Source organism: Sceloporus undulatus, chromosome 3 (genome assembly GCF_019175285.1).
Source record: "Sceloporus undulatus isolate JIND9_A2432 ecotype Alabama chromosome 3, SceUnd_v1.1, whole genome shotgun sequence".
Classification (NCBI taxonomy): domain Eukaryota; kingdom Metazoa; phylum Chordata; class Lepidosauria; order Squamata; family Phrynosomatidae; genus Sceloporus; species Sceloporus undulatus.
The window spans coordinates 105612903-105631605 of record NC_056524.1 but is presented as its reverse complement, the minus strand read 5'-3'; positions in this window follow the sequence as shown (position 1 = coordinate 105631605).

Here is an 18703-nt window from a genome sequence, read left to right as displayed (position 1 = left end):
GTTTTCAAGCTGCTGAAGTTCCGGGTACTGGGAAATGATGTCTGCAGGACTCTCTAAGACACAGGAAACCTTGAGAAAACCAGTTGTGGCAGGACCCTTTGTGGAGTTTCTCTAGCGGCCTGTTCTCAATTTGTCTCATGAACCAGGAGAATGCAGCAGTTGTCATTTCTCAGTCCCCTAATCTCCAGGACCTCATAAACACTTCAGTTGAGACACTGCCAGGCAGAAATGATGTCTTTGGGAGCAGGAAAAGACACTGTCAGAGATATGTACAATCAAAGAGCTTCATTGGTTTAGAATTGTAGAATTCAAAGATATAACTGTATTAGTCTGTAGAATCAGTATGGAGAGAGATCTTGTAGCACCTTTGAGACTAACTGAAAGAAAGAAATTGGCAGCATAAGCTTTTGTAGACTGAAGTCTACGAAATCTCATGCTGCCAATTCCTTTCTTTCAGTTACTCTCAAAGGTGCTACAAGAGCTCTCTATGTACTTCATTGGTGTAGATACATTGATTATTCAGGATCTGGCTCATCATGTGCAGATCAGCTCCCTTGCATAAGAAAGTCAACTTACTTGTAAAAAAGAGCTGTTCATACTTTCTACATTTAATTGCTCCCCAGTTTTACTACTTACAAACTCTGTTATTTGTATGGCAAGAATTCACTAAGGCAGCTACAAATGGGTAACCCAGAGTTTCCTAGTTTAGGGGACACATAGGAACTGTTAAAGTTCCTGGTCAATCAGGAAGTAGGTGACTGATGTTCACATCCAGCCCTTGTGGGTGCAGACTTCAGTGCAAGGCAAGATTGCAACAGAGACCCCACCTCTACCTTTCGCACCAGAAATCACTTATGAGAGTGGGTGGGAATGTAAGACATTTGCTTTCCAATTGCAGTGGCTGCTACCCAGTAAGTGAGAATTAGAGGGGTCAGACCCAGACAGTTGTTACGTGGCTATGTAGGTGATAGACAATTCCCATCCATGTTTGTGGGTGTGTTTGTGTGTGTACACACTAAAACACACGTGATGCCAGTAAACTCAAGATAATATTTCATACATATGACAAAATGGACTGCAGCCCATGGAAGTCTGTGACATGCTGAATGTGGGAGTCTTTAAGGAGCCACATGATTCTTTGGTGTTTTAGTCTAAAATTTCTGGAAGTGGCATGCCATTGGAAGCAAACCAGTAAAATGATGGATGAGGCTTGTGCCTTGGTTTGCAAGGCCATTAGCATTCCTGAGAGGCTTTCTGGAAAGTTATTAGCCTTACAGAGAAGGCTTGTGTGTCCCTTGCAGTACTTTGGTAAAGAATGAAAAGAAGGGTGAGGCAAGGGTTAGTCTTCAGCAGGGCTCAGCAGCTGCAATCTTTGCTGCATCTCAGGGGAGAGAAGTAATTTCGCCAAACCTAACATTTGTGGCTGTTTCGACTTCAGAATAATAACAGTGTTTGCCCACCTTACTTAAAAAAAAATCCTAATGTGTCATAAGTAACATAATTACTCAATGGCCTAATTCCTACTGCTAAGTAGAGTAGATCCTTTGATTCAGTTCAATTTATCTGTGTTCTAACTCACCATTCAACAGCTGATCCAGTGGATTTACTCAAACTGGGAGTAAACAACAAGATTTCAGCCCATAATGTGTTACTTCCAAGCTCTTTCAACCATCAACAGCTTTACTCCCAAGCGTGAAGGACAGCAATCCAGTCCCCTACAGAGGTTTAAATGGGAATAACATTTTTGCCAGCCTCTACTAATCATGTGAAAGTAGAATATGAGCTGCAGAAGGGAGATGAAAAAGGAATTGTTGCAGGCTATTTCCCAAATGTTACAGTGTTAAGCTAATTATAGGTCTTTCAGACTTTTAAGAGCACCTATACTTACATATATCATGGCTACAGTGTTGTTTTTTTCTTGGGATATTGTTCCCAAGGGCTACAATTCTCCATAAATGTAAGTTGGCAAAAATTCTATAAATTTCTCATTCAGCGTCTCTGCCTAGGCCTCATCATCAATTGTACTGCCTGCAGCATGTATTGTATAATTCTTTTGTTGGCAAGGTGCACGTTAAGTGCTTTGGAGCAGTATATAAGAAATAGTGCTTTGAAGCAGTGTATAAGAAATAGCCCTATGGCCATTGTAAACCTGTATCCTATAGAGAAAGGGCAGATCTTTCTGTTTTGTTTCTTTTCAAAGAAGCAGCCAATACTCAGTGGGACTCAAGTCTGGGATCCGTGGAGGTGAGGCATAGCTGACTGTTCTTTACTTGTACACATACAGTCAGTCTTCCCTATCCATGGGTGCTTCATCCATGAATTCAAGAATCCATGGCTTGAAAATATGCATTATTCCAAAAAGCAAACCTTGATTTTTATACTTTATATAAATAGAAGGCATTTTAAGGCATTTTACTATGCCATTGTATTTAATGGAGTTGAGCATCACAGATTTTGGTATCCACAGGGGGTCCTGGAACCAAACACCAGTGGATACTGGACCCCTTCTATATTAGGTAATGTAAACCTGTGGAGAAACATAGTACTCTTGTATGATCTGCCAATGTGATTCCTCTAAGGGAAGATAAGTACTGTAGAACCAGCATCTGTCAGGCTTGACAGTGGTTCTGGGCTTCCTGCTTCTGTGTTCAAGCTGGCATGATATAGTCTAGAGTTTCAGAAGATACAACACCAATGTGCCACCTCTTTCTTCACTCATATCACAATTGGGAAACAGGGTGAGCAGTAAACTCTAGCAAACCTTGGGGAGAGCAGAAGAGAAGTTTCTATTGGTCTGCTCTTCCTAGAGTGGGGTTTGCGGATGTCAGGGCCTGTTCTCTCTTTCTGGTCCTCAGAGAAAGGAGAAGAAATCTCAGGGCAAGAGTGCTACCTTGAAATGCGTGTGTGTGTGTATTCCCCAGTTCTTAAACTTGGTGTGTTGTTTTTTTTTAAATCTGAATGACATATCCTGTGCAAGTGTAGTTGATACTTAAGACTATTGTCTAGTGACATTAGAAAAGGCTCTCCCTCCTCATGGCATTACAGAGAGTTGGTCTTGAAATTTCAGGGCTAGGATAGTCCTGACCTGGCAATCCTAGCTCCAGAAGTATTTCTCTCTTGTATGTATTGTGTCTGGCATCATCATCAGCATGGGGCACCTTGAATGTTTTCTGCCATTGCCTTATTGATCATCCAGCTTTGGTGACTAGGGACAGAGATCAAATTAAGTTCCCATCTATCTCTATCTATAAAAGCACAAGCCTTTTATTTCACTGAATATCTGATATTAATTTCTCATAAGGCTGGTCATATGAACACCAAGAAAAGGGGGTTGTCTGTGGAGTAGGTCTTCTCAGCAGTTACTCCTTTCAGGTATCCAGAATACCCCAATGGCATGCATCCTGGAGGAGCAGTGTGTACAGTATTTATTTGCAGGCTGAAGGTCATCCAGAGCCCTTTCACACTACACAATGATATCGCTATGAACCCATTTTAACTGCCATGGTTTCACCCTGTGGAATCCTGGGGTTTATAGTTTGGTGACCAGAGCAGCTCTCTGACTGAAAGATTCAAATACCTTTTCTTAAATTATGGTCCCTAGGATTCCGTAGGATGTTTTCAAGGCAGTTAAGGTGGAATCACAGTGCTATAACTGTGTAGCTTGAATGGATCTCCAGAGACTTTCATGATTCAGTGGGAACCTCAGCCTGGATCTGTAACCAGTGCACCACACTAGGCAGTCAGGAGAGATGGACAACATCCCTACTTTCTATGTGCATTGCAACACTCTTTGTGTATAGTGTGATTCTTCAACATGTGGAGAAATGATATATCACCATCTCTCTCCAGTTTTCACATCTGTCATGGATCACACAGCTTTGGGGTTTGAGATTTTCAAAGACTGACCTCTGCTTCCAAGTGGATTGGTATGAAAAATACTGGCAATTTGCATTTAATGGCATGGCAGGGACACATTAAATGCATTTTTCTTGACAAGGTTAAAAGTCACTATTGTTGGACTCTTTCTCATTGAGGGGCTGCGTGCAATGCACTTATCTTGAAAATTGCTATAATGGGAATATTTTATAGTTGTTGACTAAAGATGTACAATTTTTATTATTATTAAATGAATCACATATTTTCAAAAGTTTATGACTTTTACATATGAGAGTATTTGCTTGAGGCTGCAGTTAATGATTAGCGGTGTTGGCATTTTGCTCTATCTTAAAAGTTTCAAAATATGTTTAAATTCATTTTGCCGAGTTTCAGCAATCTCTGGTTCCAAGGAATAGCAAACATTGACTAAACTTTAACAGTCCTTTAGTCAATGTTTGCACGTTCTTAGGATTGAACAGAACTTGTCAAGAAAGAGATAACTGTAATTAATAAAAACTGAATTAAAAGTTTTGCTCACATATGTAGTTTACCCAAGTGTGGCTTGAAGAGGACCCCCAGCCAGGAATCACTGTGAAGGGATCTGTCCTACAAAAGAGAGCAGATGCTGGCTCTTTTGTTATAGGCACTGTCGAGAATATCATACTCTCATACTGTCCCAGTTTGGCAAGGATAGTCCCAATTATTTCTCTGTTCTCCCAGTTTTTCAGCTGCTCTTAAAATGTCCCACTTTCTCCTTTGGCCTCAACTTACTTCAATTGTTACATATTGAATTCAAATTGCAAAAACAGTTTGCCCTTAGTTAATTCATGGGAGGAAGAAGGAAGGGAATGGGAAAATCTTCCCCTTCCCAGTAGACTTAGGCAAAAGCAGATTGCTACAGTCTCTCCTGGCCTGTTTCTTCTTCTTCATTCATATCTTTAACTTTCTTGGCCATACTCTGATACTGCATGAACACATGTGTCCCAGTCTGCATCTGTGAAATGTTGGCTGACAGCTTAGAAGAAAATGCATGTCAAAGAACAAGAAACAATGCTTCAAGTATGAAGAGTCTGGGAAATGTTGCTCTACATGCTTACCCATGAGTCATGGGCCAATAGCTATTGGTGATAGCTTGTGTTTATTAACTGGATAATTTGGGGCAGGTTTTCCTATGTGTTCCTGTGCAGGTTGTACAGGCCCTGCTGACAATGATATTCTGCCTTGCCCCTGGATGCTGGATGGTTGATGGATTTTTGTACTGTTGTATTGATGAGTGTTGATGTAATATTTTTTATTTTTTTATAAGAGTGTTATATGTACTGATTTTAATAGTCTGTAACCCCACTTCAATCCACTGGGAGAGGCGGGGAAACACAAATAAATTTTATTATTATTATTATTATTATTATTATTATTATTATTATGACATCTCAGCTAGGAATTTCTCATTCCTAACTTGGCAACTTGTAGTTGTATGCTTGGATGGCATTAACTGGAAAGTGCTGCATTTAAGGTAGAGCATAGAAAAGTTACATTCTCCCAGCATATGAAGACATATTCTTTTCAAACTGTGGTTGCAGACAATGTAATACCACTGGATATTTTATGCTTTTTTGATTCTCACATTCAAGTTACCAAGGGATGACATGCATATGTAAGCTAATCCAAAGCTTACCACCATTTGTTTTCATAATTTTTAATATCATGAAAGCATTCTGCCTATAAAGGGAGGAAGTGTATAATTACATGCTTTGAGAACAATATGTATTTTTAAATATGATTCTTAAATTGTCCTCCTTCCCAGTAGTTCTCTTGTAGTTCATCTCCACAGAGATTTAGGATGCATGTGCATGACACATGAAACTGGATAAACGTCTGAAACTGGCAATGCTATTTATTTATTTCAAAGAGTTTATATCCTATCTCTCTTGCATTGCGTTTGCAGCAGGGCATCTCAGAACATTTTTTTAAAAAGCCTAACAGAGATAGAACATTCAGCAGCAAAAGCATATCAAGCAGGGCTGAAAGCAGGCATGGGAACAGCATGACTAGAAATGCTTTTCTTCTGTTCTGGAAGTATATCTGAGGACAGAAGGGTTCTAGCAGATCCTGGTACATCTTTGAATGCCACTCTTTTGCTTTTATTTCCAATGCAACAGTGCCACAGAGGACCTCTGCAAGTGGAGTTTCATCTATGCCCATAGAGAGGGAGGTCAGCAGTGTCTTATGGGCCCTGTGCCACTTTCCAGGGGTCACAAGATTGCACATCAAGTTAATATCAAATGTTATACAATCAAACGTACAGCATTCCGTAGTAGATGGTTATACCTGGAACCCATGTGTAATTGAAACTGTGTATTGTATTTGTATTATTATTATGCAAGTGTTGTGTAGGAGTAATTTTCTTAAAATTGTTGCTGTGTGCCTTCAAGTTGTTTCCAACATATGGTGTTTCTCAGGTGAAACTATCAAGGATATTTCTGGCAAGATTTGTTCAGAGGGGGCTTGCCTTTCCAAGGCCAAGCAGGGGTTTGAACCCTGTTTTCCAGAGTTGTAATCCAATACTCGAAACAGCCTACAAATCAGTGAATCAAAACAGTTGGCTGTAAAAAGCATAGGTAATTTTTTAAAAGAGCCAGCAGCATGTACTCTGAGTCATCTCCAGATAACACAAAAGGGAAGAGAAGAAAAGAAAAGAAAAGAATTGTAATTTTGATATAAAGAAATAATTAAGGATGTCAGCATATTCTCAGTCACATACCAGATTGGATAAAAAAGATACCAACCCGCAATATACTAATTAAAAAAAGGTTTGCTGTAATATCAAAGGCCAAACATATGCAAACAACATAAATATTTCCCTTGATTATTCTTCTAAATGTTACATACATTTACAGATATAATTCTTACTTCTCTAGACATTTTGGCAACCTCTCTAAAAATTCCTAAAATGTTATTCTGAAAGAACACTGAATCAATTAATACCCTTCTGTCTCTTCATAAAATGAGACGGCCTAGTGGCTTTTAAAAAAAGTTTTTGACAACACATTTATATCTTGAATTTCAATAGCAGTAATCCTTACTTTTGAAATTAAAACATTAATAAAAGGATTAACTTTGAATCCCAATAATTCCCACATGTTTCCTAGCTTCTATTCTTCTGTAAACAGTATCTGAACAGTTTGCCAACTTAAGGCACTGGCAAAATTATGTCTTTAGTCTTCACACAGATGTTCTGAAATACAAAACCCTCAGATATTTTTCTAGTCTACAAGATTCTTGGGAAGAAAACATTGATAACATTTTTCTTCTGAACCAGTCAAACAGGATATCATGTTTGACAGGAAAACCCAAATTTATGTCTTGTTTGGTTCATGCTTGGACTCGAATTTTCTGTAAAACTTCTTCAAGGGAGGACACCACATGCTTATTTATAACTCTTGAACATCTCAGTCACTTCCATGATCAAACACCATCTGCAACTAAACCGTTCAGTGTCCATGCATGTAAAAAGAGAAGCTTCCTTAATCCTGAGGGTAGGAGACGTCACTCACACAATTAATTTAGAAACTAGTATTCCAGTATTCCATAGGCATTTGAATATATTTAAAATCTAATTTTGACTAAATACAAGGAAGCATCTGCACATAGAACAGGGAAATGGTCAGTCCTGCTATCACATCCATTTGTCTGAAAAATTCAGTTACTTAGGACTTGTCACACAGTTTAAAAATCCATATTACTGCTCCCAAATTCAGTTGAAATTCAGAATACATCTGGATTTTATCACTCACATTTTTGCTGCCGCTGCCTCTGGACAGGTGTATCCCAGGTAACATCTGGCTAGAATCCGAGTTAAGCTGGCCAATTTGCAAAGCCTTTGAAAAGAGGCTGGCTGAACTCGGATTCTAGCTGGATGTTACCTGGAATGCACCCATTTGGTGGTGGCGGCAGTGGCAGCAAAATTGCATGTGATAAAATCCGGATGTATCCCAAATTTTGTGCGTTTATGTAGTTTTTCCAGGCTCTTGCTACTCTGATTTCTAAGTCTAAGTTCTAAGACAAGTGGTTTGACCTTGGTAAAGGCAGTTTGCTGTATTCCTTGTGAGTTCTTTTCTACCACCCTAAAGCAAGCTAAATGTTTAAAAATGTATCCAGAGGTAGCCATGTTGGCAATATGGTTAATTTGAAACTTCCTCTCTCACTGTCCTGGACTGCAGCCAGCAATCACAGACGTAAACTGATAGGAATGACTCAGCTTAGCAAGTGAATGTAAACACAAACCTTGCAAAAGCAGTCCTTGAAATCAAGCCGAGGTCAGGGTACCAGAAGTCACAACAATCCAAAAGCCAAGCCAAAGTCAGGATACCGGGAAACAGAGTGGTCAAAACAGTCCGAGGTCAAAACAGCCAAGAGATAACGAAGTCCAGTCCGAGGTCAAGGTAACAAAGAATCCAGATGCTAGTGCTAGCAGCAATCAGCAACAATCTTCCACTTAAGTAAGGGAAACTCTCCCTCGTGCCACCTGAGGCTGGTTGGCTAATGGCCTCTCGGCAATCCTCTGTGATCTGCGCCTGCAAGCACTCTCGGCCCTTCTCTCTTTGTAAGAAGGCACCTGCAGGCAAGCTTCGTCTCCAGAGTCACCACTAGGCTGTGGTACCATAGGAGGCCTCTCTTCGGCACTAGGACCTGGTTGAACCTCCTCCTCTGGGGCTGGAGGATCACAGCTGGGACCTGGCAGGGCAGGAACAGCACCTGGCGTTGCCTCAATCAGCCCTTGCTCTGGAGGAGGCTCATCTCTCCTCATCCTCCGAGAGCTGATCTTGGCTGGCCATGACACTCACATTCAGAAAATCTTGAGGAAAGAAAAATTACAACAAAATGTGTGAACATTTGAGTCTGTATACAGAAAATCAAATAATTCCCATCCTGATTCCCTGATGGGGTTAGTTGCCATAAAACATTACTACAGACACAGACACACACACACACACGAGAGAGAGAGAGAGAGAGATTCTGCAAAGTGTAGATTTCCACAGTTTACATTTGCTTATCTCTATCACCCCATTCAGTGAATTTCACATAAACATATAGATTACAAACTAATCCAGATCTTGTTTGTACTCTAATATAAAGATTCATTTGTCATATAATCAGTGCCATCTTTCATGCTTCAGTAACCAATAGCCTATGAAAGTATAAATGCCTCATACACAGAACAGGTTTGAATCATTGCCATAATTCTTTATGGACAAGTTCACTAAAGCACAATGTAAAGACTTTTTCTCTGTGAAAAGTGCCACTAAATCTAAACTACTGCCTTCTAAACTTATTTGAAACCTGAAATAAATTAGTAAATCCAAAGAAAGAATCATGTCACCTATTAAATTTAATATATGTGTTTCCACAACTTTTAGTGCGCATACATTTTCTGACAAATTAATTTCTCCCACTAGGTCTCTAGATCTGAGGCTGGAAGTGTGTCTATGTGATGTACCTTCAAACTGACTCCATCTTATGACAACATAGTCTAATGTTTTCTTGGCAAAATTTATTCAATGAGTTTGCCATTGCTTTCTTCTGAGGCTGAAAGAGTTTGATTTGCCCAAGGCCACCCAATGGGTCTCTTTCCTGGTGTGATTTCCATCCTGGGGCACATCTACACTGACATGAAAATCCATTTTCCTTTGGGTTATCTTGATCTGCAGCAACTACAAGCTTATCTACACAAGAGTTTTATGACAAAACACACCCATTCCAATAATCACAGTTCCATGGCCACATGCCCATGGCCACTCCGAGTTTTTTTCCCCTCTGCTCCCCATGGATGCAAATGTATGTATTTCTGAACTCCTCTCACCAGCTTCACAATGACATTGCTGTGGAGCACAGTCCACACACACCACACAATAGATGCGTATCCAGATTTTTCTATCAAAACTAGGATGAATACCCACTTTTTTCCTTCTGGGTTTACATCTGAGGTGATTAAAAGGCCAAGATTAAAAGGCCAAGATGCATCCCATGCATCATTTGGGCAGCTCACTGAGACCCCTGTTGTAGACGCACCCCTAGTCTCTTACAGTCTAGTCCATATTAAAACCACTGCAACATGCTGGCTCCCAGACTGGAGAAGAAAACAGGCCAATTGAGTTTCTGAATTTAGTAGCAGTTCTTTTTTGAGCCATATTCCCAGGCCCACAGTTTCTTTTTCCAATTACAATCCTATTCTCTTCCAGCCAGTGGCCCTGTTGACAGGGGAACTGTTGTATGCCCAAGGAGTAGTGTTTCCAAGCTCTCATGATGTGAAGGACAAGAAAACCAGGACACCATCCTGCTCACCATCTCTTCAGTTTGGCCCTTTTCTTCTTCACATTCATGCTCAGTTATGAGAGGCACACCCACTTTACTGTGGGTCCTTTCCTTGCAATTTACCTTACAGTTAATTCTTCAACAGCTATAACATGTAAAGCCGTTTTAATATTTAGCAAAAGAGGTACGCTGAATTTAACACCACAACACCCCACCCCACAAACCTTAGGCATAGTGTTGTACTGACATTATATGTTTCCCCCTTTTCATCTGTTCTACAAAAAATTGACTGACATACATCTTTACTTTGCAGACACACACAAAAACACCCTTCGCCACATTGGAATGCCTTCAAGCAACAACCACCCATGTTGGCAGCCTATTAAATTGCTATAGCGTCTTGACAACCTCCAGATGACATCAAACCTTCCCAAGTTCCTCCGGGCTTGGGGAGATAGGGGGGTGAAAAAAATCCCAGCAAACATAATATTAGAGTAAGAAGAAAAGAAAAACCTTTCATTACTCCCTGCAGCTTTATAGTAATTTAGAATCTATTGATCCTGGTGCCAATACATCTACTTAGGGGGGATGTTTTCTCTATCGAGTTAACATCTTCTGCTTCAGCAGCGAAGGGTTATCGCAACAGTGCCTACAAACATTGTTTTGCACGGTTGTGCTTCTTCTGTGCTGTATGGGAAGCTACAATTTGTGGAGCTGAGATTTTCTTCATGGTGGAAAGGAGAGGGAGGCAAGATGAAAGAGCTTATGTTAATCCATGTGCTAGTTTACTACTCTCTGTTGGAAAGGAAATACATTCAGGGGTAGCTGTGTTGGCCATGCAGCTAAATACTAACAACAAAAACCAAAATCCACAAAGCAACGATACCTTTAATGGGCCAATTCCAAAGCATAAAATGCATCATACAAGTTTGGAACCTTTGCTGGCTACTTGATGGGGCAAAGATGTTAAAAACTATACAGGAGAGAAAGATTTCAATGCTTGAGTCACAAGCCTACATTTTGTCTCAGATGTTACTCTGTTGTCACTTAAGATGGCATTGCGAGATCTCAGTGCAGGCAGGGCCACCTCCCTTTTGGCAATGTGAGGACTAGGGTTGAGGGAAATTAAAGACAGCTAATAAAAATTTCAGCTCCTATTAACAACAGAAAATAACTCTTTGAGATCCAGCTGTCCCTTTCCTGTGCATAGCTCAGGCAGAAAACACTGAATTTCTCAATGTTCCATATCCATATATATGGTCTCTATACATTACATCTGGAAAAACTTTCTGGTGCCATATGTGAAAAAGAAATCCCATCTTAGAGAACTATGGTTGGAACAAGTGCTGTTGGGGACCATAATTCCCAGAATGCCGTGGTCATCATCATCATGCTAGGTAGGGGATTCTAGGCTTGTGGTCAAATTCTTTCCTTTCCCAGTCTTGCTCTGGTCCTTTAAATGCAGGTCACCTTTCACTAACTGTAGTCTATCTGCACTGCAAAATAATGAAGTTTGACACTGCTTTAACTGCCATAGCTCCATGGTATGGAATGCTGGGATTTGTGAGGTTTTTGTCTTCTCTGTCAGAGGCTCTGGTGCCACAAACAACTACAATCCCAGATTCCTGGCATTGAGCCATGGCAGTTTAAAGCGGTATCAAACTGCATTATTTCTGAAGTGCAGATGCAGCCCCTGTCTCTGTATCTGGGATGCTCCGCAACATCTGGGACGAATTCATTCTGGATATCTGGGAAGAATTAATTAGATAGTTCAAGATTAGTGCTTAAGGGCCATGCCATAATTCTGGCATTCAAGAGCCCCGGGTGTATATATATATATATATATATCTATATATATATATACACACCACACACACACACACACACACACACACACATTATATATAACACACACTCCAGGTGCTTGTTCTTCTTCATTCCTCATTTAGTGCATCTGATTGATTTTTCTCCTCCTGGACTGTTTTGCAGTGTTTGCCCGCACTGATTACAACCATTCAGCAGCCAGTTTGCCTTAACGGAGTGGGTATTGCCTGACTTATGCAATTAGATTGGGCAGTGACCTCTGAGCAGCACAGCCAACTGCTTGCAAAGTCATGGTAGATACAAATTCTGCCTGCGCCTGTGTGGCTTCAGATTCCTAGAGATCCTGCTCAGGCCTGTGAGTTGGCACTGGAAGGGATCAAAAACTACAGTCCTTCCTAAGGCTGTTCCATATTTGCCTTTATGCTTGCATACCTAGACTCTCTTGGTGCTCCTGCCAGGCCTACACATAGTACATCCTTGCTATGAAAATCTTTCATGGGTATTCACGCTGTGAAAATAATCCAGTATGAATCTGGGTTAAATTTCTGTTGTTGCCCTGCATCCCAATGCCACTGATTAAAATGGGGGGAGGGGATGCAACCCCCCCCACTTAATCTAGGAAAATTGATATTTGGTTTCCCCCTCCTCCCAAGTTTTTTTTAAATATTTGCCTCATTGGTAGTATGAATAACTGATGTGAATGACCTAATGCCCCAAGATAAAACATTGCATACAAAAAAATGGGTTCTGAGTGTATTCCATTGTCGACTTCATCTTTTAAAAGGCTTGCATATGTGAACAACTGAACTCGCAGAAATGTGCATTGATGTGGACTGCTGCAGTTCCATAGTGTGAATAACAAAACACAATGCGTGTGAGATGTTCGCATCGTCACACTAAAAAAGACAAAAAAAACAAACAAACCCCATGATATTTGAATGACCCCTATAATACCATGACCAGGGTTACATATAAATTAGCCAGTCTGGCTGTGTTGTTGTAAGCAAACCTGGTCCTGCAAAGAAACCATGGTTTGTTACCCAGTTACCAACCACCCATAGAAGCATGTTTTTTGACTTATGAATTCTGGTTTAAAACATGGTCTGAACCCAGAACCATGGCTGTCATAGAAAAACCCTGACTTTTTTTCAGCTTTACCCTGAACAGGAGCTGACAAGAGGGGCTGGAGAGAAACAGAAGGATGGGTGGAGGAACAGTGGTATGTTTGGTTTTCTATCAGACAATTTGTGGCCCAAAACAAAAAAACCATGGCTAACATAAGCCATGGTTGCTTGTGATGTGTAAGAGCAGCACATGGTCAGTATCCTATTGAATAATTGCACTTCTGTTCGATGGCACAGCAGTGGAAGAGAAAAACCAGAAGTGTAATGGCAGCAAGGGAAAGCAGACATATTGTTGTCAGGAAGGGAGCACCCTGTTCCTCTACATAGTACGTGTCTTCTGAAGTGTGTTTGTTGTGTCTGTGTCCTTAGAGCCTAGGTTCTCTGGTAGATTTGCTGTGAAATTTCCATGACATCATTATGATAAGTAGTGTACCAACAGGAACTGTTCATGCTCTCCAAAGAGGATTGTCATGTCAAAAGTGCTGGTGGAAGTCAGCTCCATGTCACTTCACTGCTAGAAAACAGCTACTACAGTCACTTGGCTCCTAGCAAAGGGAAACTTTTGAGATTGCCACATGGCCTTCTGGTCACCAAAGGAGTCTTTTACCCTCAGCCAGTCTCATCAACCATCTTCAAGGGGGGGAAGCATTCAGATAGATTTAAGTCAATGTGTTTCTTGCAGTCCCTCTCCAGTTCCCTTCTGAATTGTTAAAATGTTTTAAAAATAGTTTGTCACATCTGTCATGCTGAGGACAAAGTAGACCGAAGTTATTCTCTATCTCCTGAACCTGGAGTTATCCAGTGAAAACTGGTGGGGAGTTCAAACAGGGAGAAAGGAAACACTTCTGTGCAGAATATTATGGAAACTACCCAGGAAGAAATTTCATAATAATAATAATAATAATAATAATAATAATTGTATTTATATGCCGCCTCTCCCGCAGGATCGAGGCAGCTCACAACATCGAGTAAAACACAGTATAAAATACAACATACAGTTAAAACACATCCAGTTAATTCTCTCCCTCTGTCCACACCACAATAAAACATCAATGAACAATAAAAAATCTAAAAAATTAAGAATTGAAAGAATTACATAAAAGAATTTATGATCAGACTGTATGTAAAGCCATAGAAATCACCATAACCACAAGTTTTGCATTTCTATGGCTATTTATAAAAGTCTTTCCTGAGTACTGGATCACTCCATGCATCTGAGGAAGTATACTGAGTTTATGAAAGCTAGTGGTACAACTTCTTTCACTCAGTTAGTCTCAAAGGTACTAGATCCTGTTGCATACTGATATTTCAGACTATGAAATTGACATGAATTCTATAGAAACTACTAGCATAAGATGCAGTAATGGCCTCCAGCTTAAACAAAGAGACTAGCAGGGACTGCGAGTGGCTCTGTGTTTTTCCAGGATCAGAGACAGCCTTTGAATATGAGTTGCTAGAAGAAAACAGCAGAAGGGGGATGTTTCCTTCATGCCTGGCTTCTGAGTTTTCCCAAAAGCATCTTTTAGTCACTGTGGGAACAGAATGCAGGACCAGATAAGCCTTTGGTCCAAGATAATCCTTTGGTCCTGTTTATCTTCTAAAGACTTATCTTCTTATAAACTCCTGGGTCTATGTGGCATTTTATTTTTCAGCTGTTTTTGAGTAATAACAATTCTCAGAAAAAGCAGGGGGAAATTACCTTCATGGAAACACCTTGGTTTCAATAACTGGCATTATGACAAGATAAATCACCATGTGTGATACTTTAAGAGGAATTATGATATGATGCAAGACCACCCAGGACTGATGCAGCTTCCTGACATAATTCAAATGCATACACCATAATTACACCAAGTGCAAAAGAAATAGGCTAATTATTCATTTGCTAAAAATGTTTAGATCCCACATTTCCTTTTGACATTCAGTGGCAAAAATCATTAAACACATTGAAAAAATATCCAGAGAAAACAATAACAAATCAGATGCCCAGAAAGACAAACATCTAAAACCAGTAGCAATAATAATAATAAAAAAGCATCCATATATATCAGCTATGGCTTGGCCAAAGCAACAGATCATGGGTAAGAGAAACCATGGCTTACCAAGCAGCCCATGGTCTAGGTCTTGTTGAATAATTACATCTGGGGAAGAGGCATAATGATGGCAGAAGGAAGGCCATAGATGCTGCAGCAGTGAGGGAAGGCATATGCAGTTGTCAAGAGTGGAGCAGCCCATTTCTCCAATGCTTGCCTTATGGAGAGTAGCCAGCATCCAGTGTGCTCCTTGACACATGTCATTATGCAGAATGTTCAGGCATTCTCCAAAATAATTTTCTGTCAGTGTAGCCAGTTTCTCAGAAGAACTCAGTGGATACTTCAGCTCATGTACCTGTGGTGATATGAATGGAAAATAAAGACAATATTGTGAAAGCATGGAGAACTGCATAAGGTGATTTATGATACAAGAAGCAATAAAGCAGTGTCTGGTGTGAGATGCAAAACAGTGGGCTATGAATGCTATGAACATATATGTGGAGATGTTCTGAGGGAAAATTACAAAAAAGGACACATAAAAGTGAGTTTCTTCGTGGAAAGAAGTAGGAGAATGACAGTAACAAACCACTAGACTAGTCTTCCCCAGAATGGTGCCCTCCAAATGTGTTGGACTTCAATCCTCATCATTCCCAATAAGCATGCTTTTATACAGGTAAAAAAGGTACATCTTTCAGAAGGCTATTAAGGCCATAAATATGATTGACTAAGTTGTGTGTATATAAATCTACTAACTCTGAAACACCTCTATCACTTCAATGGGCTGTTTTTCCTTATTGTTTTGATCATTTCCCTCCATCTGCTTCTTGTGAAGATCTTCTCCTGACTTTCATCGGAAATAGTTCATCAGATTAGACTGACAGTTCATCTGATTCAGAACTGATGAAGAATGTTTCAAATCAAGGAGCACAACCAGGAATATGGACCCCCTGAGGGTTGTCGGCTCCAGTACTTTTCATATTGCACATGTACTTTCAAATCCCTTGACACTTACCTTGAAATAAAGCAACACAAAACTATGAGAATTGGGGCAACCTCTCAGAATTGCCTTAATGCAAAATGTCTTTGAAAAAAAAAAATTGGAAAAATATGTGATGTCTTTAAGAAACAAAACTCACGTCAAAGACAACTAAATCAGGTCTTGGACTTGGAGTGCACCTTCTCGTTCTGGAATTTAATAAAAATTCAGCTTTGAAACTCTTGGCAGTAATCTGGACACTAGTGGATAATTTACTTCAGTTATTCATTCCCACATCCTGGCCTCGTCTCGGCAAATTTAACATTTCCCATAGATAATTTGCCCATAACTCTTCATAAGAAAAAGAAAAAGCAAAAAAATCTTGCTTCCCCATACGTTCTAGGACTGGAGGAGTGTGGGATTAGGCTATTCTTGTTACTAAAGGGTGATGGTGTATACCAGCAGTTCTCAATGCATGGCATCTCTAAAAACAAGTCCTGTGGTGGCCAGGAATAAGACCAGTTAAGGGAAAACAAAATCTGCTTGAGTTTCCTTAAGGTCTACAATGCATTTAGGAATGAAATGGATGGGATTGCCAATGACAATGGAATGAATGTAGCAGGGGAATTATCATGGCAAGATGGGTGGAAAGTATTGTGTGAACACTGGGTGTTCATCCTGTGAAAAGGTCAAAGGGAGTGGGCATATTTTCATTTCCATATCACTTCTCAAATGCAGCAAAATAATAATTTCCCCATATTATACATTTGAGGAACCAGACTTGTGATTCTTGGCCTCTTTCTTATAACAAAACTCTCACTTTGTTCAAGATCTGCTGGCACTTCCCCACCCCATTCCAGTTACCAGGCTTACAGCAATTACATTACCATGTGTTAGAATGGCTTTTTGCCTTTCTGACCAGGGACTCTGAAACTGTTACTTTGAAACCCAGTCAAAGTAGACATTAAGGGCAATGTGTATGCCCTGTGATCAACCTGTTCTCCCTCCTGTAACAGGATTTCATCAGATATATGCTTTAGCCATCAGACTTGTAAATTAGGACTGTGTATATATTTCCGTGATCCAATCACAAAACAAAAGCTCACTAAATGCAGGCATGTAGAGAGATCTTGTGGCACCTTTGAGACTAACTGAAAGAAAGAAGTTGGCAGCATGAGCTTTCGTAGACTTCAGTCTACTTCCTCGGATGCATTTAGTGGATTTAATTACATTTAAATGCAGGCATGAAGGTGAAGAAAAGTATGTGCTATGATAAATAGGTATCTTGCACTATGTTGAGAGCACCTCTTCTAAAAATGTGGTAAATATTTCCTCTGATTTGACCATACAGGAAAAAAAGCCATTCCTACATGGCTTGAAAATAAACAGTACATGATTTGAAGGTACATGTCATAATAAACTTGCTGAAGCTACCTAGTCCTTAGTTTTGGTTAGCATATGGATGGGTAGAATTCTTTGTGCCATGTCTTGAGTTCCATGGGACAAAAGTACAATATAAATGGTCTGAATCAGTTCCAGACCCTACATGCACACATGTTTTCAATTGCTACTCTACCCCTTTAGGATTCATACTTCCCATTCTTGGTATTTTAGAATTGCAGGGCTAATTTCCAAGTTGGAAGAAAGTAACATGTAGAACATTTTATGAGGACTAGGATGAATTTGGAATAAGTACACAAAAGGTGGGGGGCTTGCATACTAAATTCACACAAGCGAATATCTGCATGAAACAGCCTTGCTCTTTTTGTAACAAGAGCATGTTTTCACATTGAGTGCACCGCTCTTGATTGGTATCTCATGGTTTCATCCAGTGGCATTCATAGAGGAACTATAACTAAACCAAAAGGGGAATGGCTGTTCCAGTAGGTCCCAAGAATAAGATTAATTTGATACAACTTACGATTTGAAAATATATTTGTGCATTCATTTTTTATTGAGGAAACATGGGGCTTCAGTGCTCTGCAGCAAAGGTGTGGCAAAATGATGGAGGAAACACACCTTATCTAGAGGCTTAAAAACTGCAGTCTGGGACTTGTACTTAGTCTAAGTGTAACAGAAGTGGTGGCTATGTTTTAATCTCTATACTGTCAAACACAATCTATGCTTGTGTGGTTTTAACCTACTGAATAACCTCATTTCCCACATAAGAAGAAAACTGAATAATTTTGCAATAGAGATTTTGTAATGATAAATCAGACTTTGACACAGTTTCATTTTTGAACATGCTTGCTGGGGGAATTTCATCCAAAAAGAGTAATATTTCAGCATCCTAAACAATAAAGGAGAGGCTGAATGATTAAATAACTAAGGCCCGTTCCACACGGGCAAAAGGTACGTGCTCGACACGTACTAGGGTTACGAAAGGGCGACCTTTCCGGACGCCCTAACCCTAGTACGTGCCAAGCACATACAAAATGGCGGCGCCCTATACACATGGGCGCCGCCATCTTGATGTGCTGGACGCTTAGCATTCACACGTCCCCCTGTGCTTGCAACATCACGAGTGCACCATTTGCGCACTCGTGCATTGCAACCGC